This window comes from Micropterus salmoides, unplaced genomic scaffold (assembly GCF_014851395.1).
Source record: "Micropterus salmoides isolate LMB-PRFRI ecotype aquatic unplaced genomic scaffold, ASM1485139v1 Ms_hic_scaffold_18, whole genome shotgun sequence".
Taxonomy (NCBI): Eukaryota; Metazoa; Chordata; class Actinopteri; order Centrarchiformes; family Centrarchidae; genus Micropterus; species Micropterus salmoides.
The window spans coordinates 26,734,643-26,747,257 of record NW_024040928.1 but is presented as its reverse complement, the minus strand read 5'-3'; the positions used below and the strand labels follow the sequence as shown (position 1 = coordinate 26,747,257).

At 38.4% G+C, this 12,615-nt stretch overlaps 1 long non-coding RNA gene across 1 annotated transcript; it reads left to right on the top strand.

Moving 5' to 3' along the window:
- Positions 1-343: 343 nt before the first annotated feature.
- Positions 344-1,148, top strand: LOC119909175. The gene is made up of 2 exons (XR_005445392.1): positions 344-597; positions 862-1,148. It is a non-coding gene; the product is annotated as an uncharacterized LOC119909175 (long non-coding RNA).
- The last annotated feature ends 11,467 nt before the right edge of the window (positions 1,149-12,615 follow it).

The following is a 12,615-nucleotide window of genomic DNA, read 5'->3' as shown; positions in this document are numbered from 1 at the left end:
GAGAGTGACCTTGTCTCAGAATGCCATCCATCTAGCTTGACAGCATGCAGCGGCGTTGCTATTCTGCATGGAAATGTTGCAGCGTTGTGAATAAAATGCAGAATTAGCTCGCACCCTTTCTGGGACGTCTTTCTCTCTTCCCTGGCTGTTAGTGCTTCATTTCAGATGTTTTTGATTTGGATCTTTTAACCTCTAATGATGACCAGGGGTGCCTCCAATAAAGTTGGCAACCTTAAGATTATGGCTGCAAACCCCTCACACTACCGGATTATTTGGGCCTTTAATCGGTTTCAACCAACCTCTTCAAAAAAAACAACTAAAAAAATAGTCGGGAGGGATGAATTGAACCCAAATTCAGATATCCTCTCTTGTGCGGCCAGCATTAGACGCAGGAGAATGGGCACGCTGTCATGATTTGTTCTTGTCTGCTCTGTGTTTCTGTATCTCTATCCTTGTTTTAGTCTGCAGTGGTCAGTACCTATCAAAAGTGGTCCAAGGAAAGAAAAGTTGTGAACCGGTGACAAGGTCATGGATGGCCAAGGCTCATTGACGCATGTCGTCCGATCCAACAGAAAAGCAGTCAGATTGCTGAAGAAGGTAATAGCGGTCAGAACACACAGTACACCCCGGTTTGTTGTGTGTGGGCCTGCGTAGCTACAGACCAGTCAGTTTGCCTGCACTGACCCCTGTCCACTGTTGAAAGTACCTACAATGAGCATGTGAGCATCAGATTTATCAGCCTTATGAATCACTTTTTCTATATCAAATTGATGGCTGGATATCATAATGTTGCATTAACCTGCATCATTTGTCTCATTTAATGTTGTGTAATTTCTGTGTTGTGCTGTTTCTCTTTTCCAGGTTCTGGGTAAACATGGTGATGATGAAGATGATGCAGAGACTTACAGCACCGTGAAAGTTCCTCTTCCTGGGGAACACGTGGCACCAGGATACACTATGGAAAGAGGACAAGCCAGCGGAGGCAGTGTGATGCTTTGACATTTGACCCCAAGTTGCAACTTCTGACATATGTCAAAATAGTAAGTCGCTTTGGATATAATCGTCAGCTAAATGTAATGTGAACATTCTGTTAAAGAATGTTTTATGCAAAAATGAGATGATCTCTATCCTGAAATAAATTCAATTCATTCCCCGATGGCAGTGGCCTCTTTCAGCAGGATAATGTGTCCTGCCACAGAACAAAAACACATGTCATATCCATCCTGACCTGTAAACTGAAGCACCATTACAAATAAAGACATTTTAATCCATCTGACTCAACCATCGAGACTCTCTCGTTTCTCTCTGCCCTTTCTACTTTTCAAATCTCTAAACGGGTTGCTTCTTAAAGACAAATGTTTTATCTGCTTCCTCTAAACAATCATTTTTCACTTGCTCATTGTGACACTGTGTCCTTTCCTTTTCCTCTCATATTTCAGTTGTTGCTTTATTTGAGTATCTGGAATTAACACCAGTGAAAATTTAACCCTTGTGGTGTTTCCACAGTTTCCTCTCATTCAGCTGTTTAATTCAACTCTCAAAAGTGACTCAGTCAAAACAAAACTGCCCCACTTCCTCTGAGTTTGTTTTAATTACTTTCATACCAGAACATAAAAAAACACAGCACTAGCACATTAAAGTGCCTGACAGCAAGTTCATCAAGCTAAATGTCCCATTTATTATGTTCAGTTACATTTCAAGCAGCCAGATAATGTTATTGTGCTACTAGTTAACCTACTGCACCCCCTTCTGGACTAAAAGGCTTTTTACAGCAATAAATCCTGAAAATGATCATAAAAGAAGTCTAATAAAAACATTTATCAGTTATCAATAAACTGTAATGATATGAGCTGTAACTACACTGTGGTCTCTTATTTGTTTGGTTTGTTGACGGTGGCGTAGAGGTCGCTGGGATCAGCTGAGGCTCCAGCAGAAGAAGAGGAAGCTTTCACGCTGCTGTAGGTCACTGCATCATCTTCATCATCACCATCTTTACCCAGAACCTGGAAAAGAGACAAACAGCACAACAAAGAAATTACACAACATTAAATGAGAGAAGTGTTTTCATTCACTGCCATCATCACTAGAACCAATCAGACAGCTTACCCGGCCTTTACTGTTGGTCTTCCTGGTGTAGCTGATGGAGGCGTAGGAAACACCATCTTCAGGATCAGCCTACACAGAGAAGACAACATAATGGCTGCTCAGTAACATGTGGACTTGATTGTGTTCTGGTCTGTTCTGGTGTCGTCCAGCTGCATCATCAGACTCCCCACTTCTTCTCTTGCAGAAAGAACTTAGATTCAAGAGTCACTGTGTGTCTCATAGAGCTACATTTTGAACAACAAATCTAAAAACAGTGAGTGTAACTTTGTCCTGGGTGTAGTGTGAGATCTCACCGTGTCCTGACTGCTTTCTGGACTCACTGCAGGGTTTAAGCTCCGTCCCTGAAAACAACAAACAAACAGAGTCTACTTCCATGTGGTCAAACACTGGCTCTGTGAAGGCTGTTTAGATTTGGATGACTCTGTCAGAGAGCAGCTGATTCAGCTCTGTCATAACTGTAGAAACATTTGATTACTCAGCCGTAAAACTCACAGTGTTTTCATCCATCTGGGTTTTTTTCCTGAAGAGACAAAAGAGAGTCGACTTTAGCTTCAACAATAAAAATCCAGGTCCATCAAAACTTCTTGTTTACAATATCTGTGGTTGCTCTCACCTTTAGTTTTCTTCCATATGATGAATCCAACAACAATAACAACAGTTATAAGAGAGCTGCAACTGCAACATACCACCACCAAACTCGATAGACTATAAAAGAGGACAACATCTTATTTTGTTAGTTGTGTTGTGTGAAGACGTCTGACTGAATAAGAAAATATTTCCTCCCACAGCTGAGTGTCGCTCTGACATTCAGACTTCAGAAGAGGAGAGATACAATTAAAAATCAGTAAATCAATAATAATTTTCTCGATCACTTCCTATTTTCTGTTTTATACAATGAATGGTCAGTTTTGTCTTTCCAGAAAGTGACTTAATTAAAGAGGCTTTCATTATTTTATGTTTTGCCATAAAAATGCCTAAAAGTACAAACATGCAAAACAAAAAATTAGACAATGAATAAAATAAAAGTAAAATGAGGTTTATTATGGAGAGAGAAAGAGGCTGACACTAGAGAAAGATGAGTTACTACCTTGAAGGTTTGTTGAAGGATCATTGGTTGTTGTTGTGGCTGTAACTGATTTTGTGTTTTCAGTTGTTGTTGTTGTTTGTGCGTCACCTGTATGAATTAAATAACACAACCCACAAAACTGTTCAGTTAGAAAATACCTCATGTTTACCATCTGCTGTCACTAAATGATAAAGAATGATGTCATCTTAAAAAGTCATCAAATAAACAAATGTTTTGGTGGTTTTAGTCATCTTGAACAGCTCAGCATATTCTCACCTGTTTTCTCACCTGAGGACTGAGGGCTGAAGGTGAACAGCTGCACTTTTCCAGAGTAACCATCTGTCACTTCACACTTCAAGTTAGACTTTGATTTGTAACTAAAATGAGAATCCAGGAAAGACACAGCGGCGTAGCAGACAGACTGCCATGTCTTCATTTCTTTGTTATCTTTGTCCACATCTTTACCCTCATACAGCCACTTCACTGTGTGTTCACAGAACTGTTCACGCGTCAACACAGAGCAGTATAACGTCACCTCATCAGCGTCCTTACGTTCAGTCACTGGTGAAGATGGAGATATTGTGAGAGAAAGACAACAAGAGTAAAGTTAACTTCATCACTGTGATCATAATTATTGTAATGTTTCAGTATATTGTTCTAACAAGACAGTTTGAGCTGAAAACATTATGATGGAAATACTCACTGGTAATAACAGACAGATAAACCTGAGAGTCTGGAGCTTGATGTTGTCCTGATATGAACTGTTGACAGTAATAACGACCAACATCCTCGACTGTGACCTTCTTTATAACCAGAGAACAGTTCTCTGTAACACTCAGTCTGTCTGATTTAGTTTTGGACTTTACACCAATCTGCCCAAGTTTAATCAGGGCTACTGCTGAACCCCTGAAGACCCATGTAGTATATTCACATTTTCGCTGACCTTCTATCACATTTTCACAAGGCAAAGTGACTTCATCTCCAACTCTGACAGTGAAGTAGAGGGGAAGTTTTTCAGCTGCTGCTGTTGAGAAAATGATGAAAAATAAAGTGAAATGAGAAAATGTCTGTTATGTTCATAGTTAGTGACGATTATTTCTTTATCCTTAGTTTCCAAGAGTTCACTAAACTCACTGGTCCGTTTATCATCCGATCATTCAATTATTCCATTTAATCTGGCAAACCAAAAACAAAAAACTAATAAATATTTCGTGTTTCTGTTTTTCTATATAAATCAAATATGAAAACTGGCATTTGTTTCCTTGCTTTCAGCTCAAAATGAGAAATATAATAAACAAGGAAACCAAAACAAAATAATAGGTCGAATTTACGTTTTCTGTATTTTTCTTTATGTGTTTTCCCATTTCTCACTGTGCCGTCCATTCTGATTTGTGCATGTGCAGTGGATGATCTCCAACCGTGGAACGAGCCTACGAAGCAGTGTCCCTCAGTGGCAAGACTGTATGACTGCATGCTGGAGCCTCTAGTCTCTTGCCCTGGTGCCATCCACAAGCTTCTACTTTGCAAAATAAAAGCTTGTGTCTGGTTTGTGTTTTTGAACTGAATTATAATGGCAATCATGCAAATTAATAAAATACTTAATAAAATATCTGTCAATAAGATAAATTCAGAATATCGTGTTAATCATTAAAAAAACTTCTATAAGATGATGGTAGACAGACTAAAGATCCATTCTGAGATCATTATTATTTATTCCATAAATCTGGTTGAAAGATTGTTTTAAACTTTTAAGTGTTATTATCCACTGTTACAGTTACAGTATTAGTGTGTATGTCCATGCTATAGACATACAGGCGAGCATACTGATTGAGATTCAGTCAGCTTGTGTGTAGGCCTGTGGGTGTGCTGGTGATTATCTATATGTCACATGTATAGCTTAATCCTTTTGTTTTTGACATTATACAATGTTCATCCATCCATCCATCCATTGTCAACTGCTTATCCTGTGTACAGGGTCACAGGGGGCTGGAGACAATCCCAGCTGACGTCGGGCAAAAGGCAGGGTACACCCTGGACAGGTAATATAACTAATTACTTTCAAATGACAATAACTAGTAATCTATAATGTATTACATTTTTGGAAGTAACTTGCCCAAAACTGATCCTGTGTATGTGCCATCACAGTGACACACACACACACACACACACACACACACACACACACACACAGTAGAATAAGCAATTGTATTTACAGTGATTTCCCTATTAATTGTGGAAACAATATAGGATCTAGAAATAAGTCTTTGAAAGAGTATAATATTATTATTTTATTCTTCATTATCCCTCTCCTCCTGCACTTAATTATCAGAAATTGCTGCAGAATCCAGGGTCAGAAGATCTTTCTCTTCCAGCTTAAAGCAAATACAGAACAAAACCATACTCTTGATCTGCTCTGATACAGTGTTTAGATTTCTTTTGTTTCAGACACAGTCTTTTTTGTTAGCAACAAGTGACTTACTCAGCACAGTAGGCTATACAGTAGGCCTATACCCGGCATTTTTTAAAAGACAAAAGGTGTATTCCTTAGGTCAAACTCTGCTACAATAAATTTCTAGAGGTAACGTTGATATTTGCTAACAAACGTCATATTTAAATATATGTTAACATCAGGGACACATCCAGCAATCTGGGACAATTAAGGTAGTTTAACACTACTTTGAAGAAATATTCAATGATAAAATGTAAATGGGGGGTCTGGGTGTCCTCCCCAGAAGATTTTGAGCATTAATTAATTTCCTGCATTCTGGAGAAAGTTTCTGCACCAATTTATGGAGTAAATGTCTTTACTTACAACAATAAAAGGGAATATAATGCAGTAATCAGTAGATTTTTTTGTTGCTTAAGTAACTTTCTTGGACAATGCACATTTATTTCTTCTATATTTAAATTGCATTGCATGTTTTCTTATTGTGCAAATAAACCTTTCTCAAAGCTTTTTCATTTGTAGTGTAACATTTCTTATTCCAAACTATTTTTCAGGACATATTTAACCAATTATGCTTTCAAAAAGTGATGGGGGCATGTCCCCAGCCAACCTAGTGTAAATGACACCAATGGTAACAGATTTGTAAAATTTCATGAATGTGACTGGCAGAATATGCTCAAGAGTTTTTTAAGAGCACACGTTTATAACAATTCACATATGCAGTTAAAACAATGGCTGTCCATCTGAGTATGTTGTAAAGTCTGTCTGCTCTCTGTCTGTTTTTCTGCTGTTTCTGTTTTTATCTGCAGTTTATTACAACCCGAACATTTTTGTGTGACTGTTTTCTTGATCATTTCTCTCGGTGTTTCCTGCAAAATGCTTAAATGGGTCACCAAATATAGTTGGGTGGCCGTTATGTACCTCAATGGCCGCCCAAGTTAGCCGATGTGTGAGAAACACTGATATTAATATCAATCTGACCGGCCCACACCAAAACAAATAGTCCCTCTGGCACATGTCAGTATTGCCAGGTGGCCAACCCGCCCCTGTATGGCCAAAATCGTTGATTTAAAAGTTTAAGTTTTTTAATTGATTGCAACAGACTTGCTTATGAACTTACCCGTGACTCCGACTCTTTCTCCTGCTGCTGCTGCTTCTTCTCTTGATTAATGGCGGGTTGCAAACAACTTAGAGGAGTGTGTAACACACATATAATTTGCGACCCTTGATAGGCTACTACATTTAAAACGATATTTCTACCAGATTGCTTTAATACAATATAATAACAATGATAGAATCTTAAGTCTGTACTGTGTAGGCCTATCTTATAGACGAAGTATTTTTATTCATTAGCATGATTGCCTGAACCAGGCACAACTATCTGTGACATTTGCAGAATAATATTTGGAAATATATTAGGTATGAGAATATAATTGCAATCTAATGAGAATGAAGTCATAATATTTTAACAAAATCTACCTGCCCTTCTGCTGTGCATTAACCGGTGTTCTGCTGATATGGTAGCCTAGTGGTTATCCCCTATTATCTGACAGACACAGAGTCGCCTGGGAAAACTGAAACACATAAATCTCACAAGCCTACACATCTATATAAATGTTAACTATAGCACCTCTGATAAAGTGCAGCTCACAGTCGCTTCAGAAGGAAGCATCCTGGAACAGAGAGACTGTCCCAAACAGAGCAAAGTGTCTCTGAGCGGTGAGAATGACAGAGACACAGAGCGACAGGTGTCTGTGTCTCGGTCAGGTGTGTCATGTTATTCTCTCACTACTTTGCGGCGGACTAAACCTGTTAAAAACAGGCCCCTTTTTCCAGAAAAAACGCCTTAAATTTCATACCCAAAATGAATCAGGAATAACTCCTTAACCATTTGGCCTAGATGCATAATTCTGGTCTCCTTTGAAAAGTCAGAAGCTAAGGAATATAAATCCATTGTGTATTATTCTATTTATTTTACTTTTACAGACTACATGGAGATGCAATAAAGAAAAAATCTGATTTTTTTTATCCTCGCCTGGTAAAAAACGCTATATTTTAATACAATAAACCATCAAAACCATCCTGAGGAAGCTTTTAATGCAACTGAATATCTTCTAATACACCTACAATGCACTTGTAACTGTAAATCTGATGAAAAAAACCCAAAATACTACAGTTATCGAACAATATTTTCAAATATACCAGGCGAATTTCCATATTTTGGCAATATTTATTGTTAAAATGCTGACTTTTATTGATAGATATCTTTAAAATACTTTTTCAGTCCATACAACCAATTTCCAAATGACAAAATTGAAATATTGATAAAAACAGGAGTATTCATCAACATTCCTGTCACCAAAAGCACTCCCATGCTTTACAGGCCTGTAGATTGAGAACGAACATCAGGGATGGGGGGGGTATCAATCGAGCAGACCTTTCATTTGATATCCTGCATGTCTATATCTCCAACGGATCGGCCACAAAATCAAACCCTTGCCTCAAAACCATTGAGGTTGAATGACAGTAGAGAACCTGTCCCTTACTTATAGCTTGGTCAAAGTGTGACATCGCCACTACGCTCGCCAGGGACTTGAGCACATTTTGGTTTGATCACATCATTACAGTTTTTCTCAATTGCTAAAACACAATTTCTGAAACCTCGCTCCATTTTCTGAAAACGTGAAACACAAAACCTCAGCTTCAAGCACTATTTACAAAACCTCTGACTCCTCGTGCAAAATTAAACTTTCGCCTCAAAACAGTTTTACCTGTGCTCAAAACCAAACACTGCTCTCAAATCATAAACAAAGCAATCAAAATGATATAGACTATCAAGCAGTCAGTAAACTAAATACAATACACGTTGTTCAGAAATTATAGTTCTCAGGGAGAAGTACATTTTTAATCTCAAAACAAATTTCATAGTTGTCCGTCATTGATTTAATTTGATGAATGAAAACATGTTCCATCATAGTGGCTCAAAATTGATCAGAATTTATAGTCTGCTTTTCTCTTTGCAATTTTTTTGTTCCTTGTAACCCTATTTTTACAGTTCTGTCTCTCACAACCTTGTCCTTTGTTTCTTGTACTGTAATTCTTGTTCTTTGTTGATATGAACCTGCAACCAGTCAAAATCTATTGAGCAATCAGTACTGTAAACAAATGGAAAGCACAATGTTCAGGGCCGGACAATTTGCTCTCTGAACTGGCTTAGATTGATTGTGTCACATGATTTGAAACAAGTGAAATGAATTTTGAAGGTTGTGTTTAATCAATGACGTGTGTTCTCTATTTGTATTTGATTGTTGCCACTTGTGTTTACCAGTATGGAAGACATGTGCATTAGAGTGCAGAATGTGTTTTGAGAATGAGAATATGTTTAGAGTTCTGCTGAAAAGTCTAAGTGAGATCTGCAAATTGTGTTTTACCATGTGAAATGGTAGTGACAACAGACTGCACAATTAGCTAAATGAGTTCAGGCAACTGCAGACTTTGTTCAGCCAATGGGTTTTAGTGTTTTAGCAACTGAGAAGAACTGTAGAAAGTGTGCAGAATTGTGAGTTGTTGCATGAAAGATGACAGCTGTGTTGTAGTTGTATTTAACTTTTGCCTCATGTATTTACCATTTTGCAACAAAAGTGCATCACAGTGCAAAATGTGTTTTAGTGAGTGAGAATGTGTTTAGAGTTTTGCAAAAAGAGTGGATGAGATTTGCAAACAATGTTTTAACTACCTGAACTTGTTTAAGGTTTTGCCAAAAGAGTGACTGATTCGACAAATGGGTTTAGGCCATTGAACACTGGGTTCAGAGAATGGGGTTTAGTGTTTTAGCAATTGTGAAAAACTGTAGTAGCCTCCGTTCTTTGAAGAGCTGGGAGACACGCTGCATCGGGATATAAGGCTACATATTAATACGGAAAATATTTTTAATGTTGCTGTTGAGTTACATTCGGGGCTACAGTCAAAATAATCTTTCTACCAGATTGCTGGAATATAAATAATAATGATCTCAGATCATGATGAGTCTGTCTACCGTCTGTATTTATGCCATCTTAGGCGGACATATTTTCAAGTAGGCTATTTTTATTCAGCATGATAATCTCTTTATCTTATTGACAGATATTTTAATAGTATTTTTTTATTCGCATGATTGCCCTTACAATTCAATTCAAAAACACTAAACTACAAGGAAGATCGAACCAGACGCTAGCTTTTATTTTGCAACGTAGAAGCTTGCGGATGATGATGAGGGCGTGAGACGAGAGGCTCCAAGATGCAGCCATACAGTCTTGCCATTGAGGAACTGCTTTGTAGGCCTGCTCCACGTGGTTGAAGATTATCTACTGCACATGCACAAAACAGAATGGACAGCACCGTGGGAAATAAAGAAATTCGACCTATTATTTTGTTTTGGTTTCCTTGTTTATTATATTTCCCGTTTCGAGCTGAAAGCAAGGAAACAAACGTCAGTTTTCATAAAGAAAAACGAGATACTGATTTGGTTTTTGTTTTTGTTTGCCTGATTAAATGGAATAATTGAATGATCGGATGATACATGGAACAGATTTGGTTTTCTTAGTTAAATCAAACGTAGCTAATAAAGAATCTTTAATAATATTGATAAAGTAATTTTTTACAGTGTGCCTTCCATTTATATGTGATATATGTATTCTTACCTGTAAACTGAAGCAGCTGTAAGAAATAAAGAAATCCATTTGAACTCAACCATCATGATTCTGTGTCTCTTGTAGGAAGTCTCGCTCTATCTAGTTCTCTGTGCCCACTCCAGGGTAGGGACCTGCTAACAAAAGTTTTGGTTGCAAGGATCTGGTCCACATTTGTACCAAACGCTTCCCCCCAGGTGTCTCAGTAACCTCCCTGATCGGAGTGGACAGGCTGGTAGGAACTCCTTTTAACCAGTTAGGAGTTTTAATCAGTGTGAGGTGTGGCCCTGTGCTAATGTGTAGCAGAGTGGAATTACTCACCGAGCTCAGGAGGAGGAAGAAACAAGGAAACAATAGGAGACTTTCTCTATGTACCTTTGAGCAACAGGCCCAAAGGAAATTTCTTTAATAAACTTCAGTTTACACAAAAGCTAACAAGGTCCCAGTGAAAGAAAAAGAACAGAGGAATGTGTATTATAATACCAAAAGCTACAGCTTACATAGATAAACAGACAGGATGTGACAGTATACTTCGGATGCTCAACGCTTGCTGGGATTGGTTGATCTCTAGTGTCCATGCAGACATGTCCTTTTGTGATTGGACGTCCTACACTGTTCACTCAGACAAAGCATGTCAAGTACTCTGTGATTGGATGTTTTCTGGCGTGCATTCAGTCCACGCGTGATCAGGTATCTTTTAATACATGCGGTTAATACATGCCTGTCTGTCTTCCTGCCTTTTCACAGAGGGCCCCATGTATGGCTTCCTTTTGACATTCAGAAATAGCTCCCATCTCACCCACATACCTGCAACGTCCTCTCTACTTAGTCCAAACTAAGTTTTAAAGTGAGCTTAGAAATAAATCATCATGAACTGAATCAATTGATCAGTAAGCACAGCTGATCACATTACAATACATCAATCAATCAATACATCTATCATAAGTAATACACTCGTTAGAGGCAACACACGTTGATACTGTTAGATTTTAAATTTCTTTTACTTAATAAATCAGTCATCTAATAAATCAGTAAATCAATCATGATTAGGTAAATTTAGTTTAGCGTCCTCAATCGTTTTCAGTTATTTCACATCCTTCTTTAATCTTACAAACTTCACGTTCATCACTTGTTAATATCGCACACATTTTCATCATAAGCTAAATAAACTCTATGCTATCTGCAGGTTGGAGGCTCACTTCCTGTGAGTCTTTGAATGCAGGCTCTTGTGGTTAAGTAGCAAACTACTATTTGGGGGGGGTGATGGTGCAGTGGACACATGCCTTTAGTGTGAGAGACCCAGGTTCAATCCCCCACGGTGACACGTCCACCAATGTGTCCCTGAGCAAGACACTTAACCCTTAGTTGCTCCAGAGGCGTGCGACCTCTGACATATAAAGCAATTGTAAGTTTCTCTGGATAAAAGCGTCAGCTAAATGAAAATCTAGAATAGATTGATAGAAAAGAATATTAAAACATCAGAATAATGAATCAAAGTTCACATGTTTTTTTTAACAGTTTCATGTTCGTGGATATACAACACTCTCCTTCTTCTGTCTCTTGTTCTCGTGCTCAGAACTGTCTGAGTTTCTAAACTAGTGCTTTAGTAGAGAGACGCTGCAGCTACTTCCTGTGGTTAGGATGATGTCACTTCCTCATAGTGACTTTTAGTCTGTTTTAGACAAAGGGGGTAAACCAGAGATCAAACAGTGAAGCTGACCAAAGCCTGCATGGATCCATGTAGGCCCCAATATGACGTCAAAACCCTGAGACACCCCGTCGCACATGACCAATGTAACTGTGTTGGTTAGATTATAAACTCTCTGTGAATCTAAAGAAACTATTCAGCCATCAGTGACGCTGCGTTGGTGTTTTTCAGGTGAACCTTGTAGGTGGGCAGATTAAACAGTGACAATCACACACTTTTGTTTGTGCAGCTGCTAGAATTACTGTGTTTCTGCCAGTTTCTTCACAGTTATGCTGTGGATCATGCGCTGTAGTAGCTGGTGCCAACAGGAAGTAGCCCTGTAGTATTTCATGGGACCAAAACTGGCTTCACTGCTCTCCATTCAAATCTGCAGGTTGGTAATATACTGTCTATGGTTTTAGATTTCAGTCTCTCTGAATTTATTGTCGATGTCCAAACAGCCAAATACTCTGTTACAATTTTCACAATATGAGATTCAGCCATCAGTAAAGAGCTCAGAGGTCAGAGGTCACAGCAGCCTGACAAAGATCCACCATCTACAAACACATATGATAAAGTCAGTGATCACGAGACAAAGGAATATGTTTCTGCACTGAGCCAAACTAACACTGAAACAAACAAA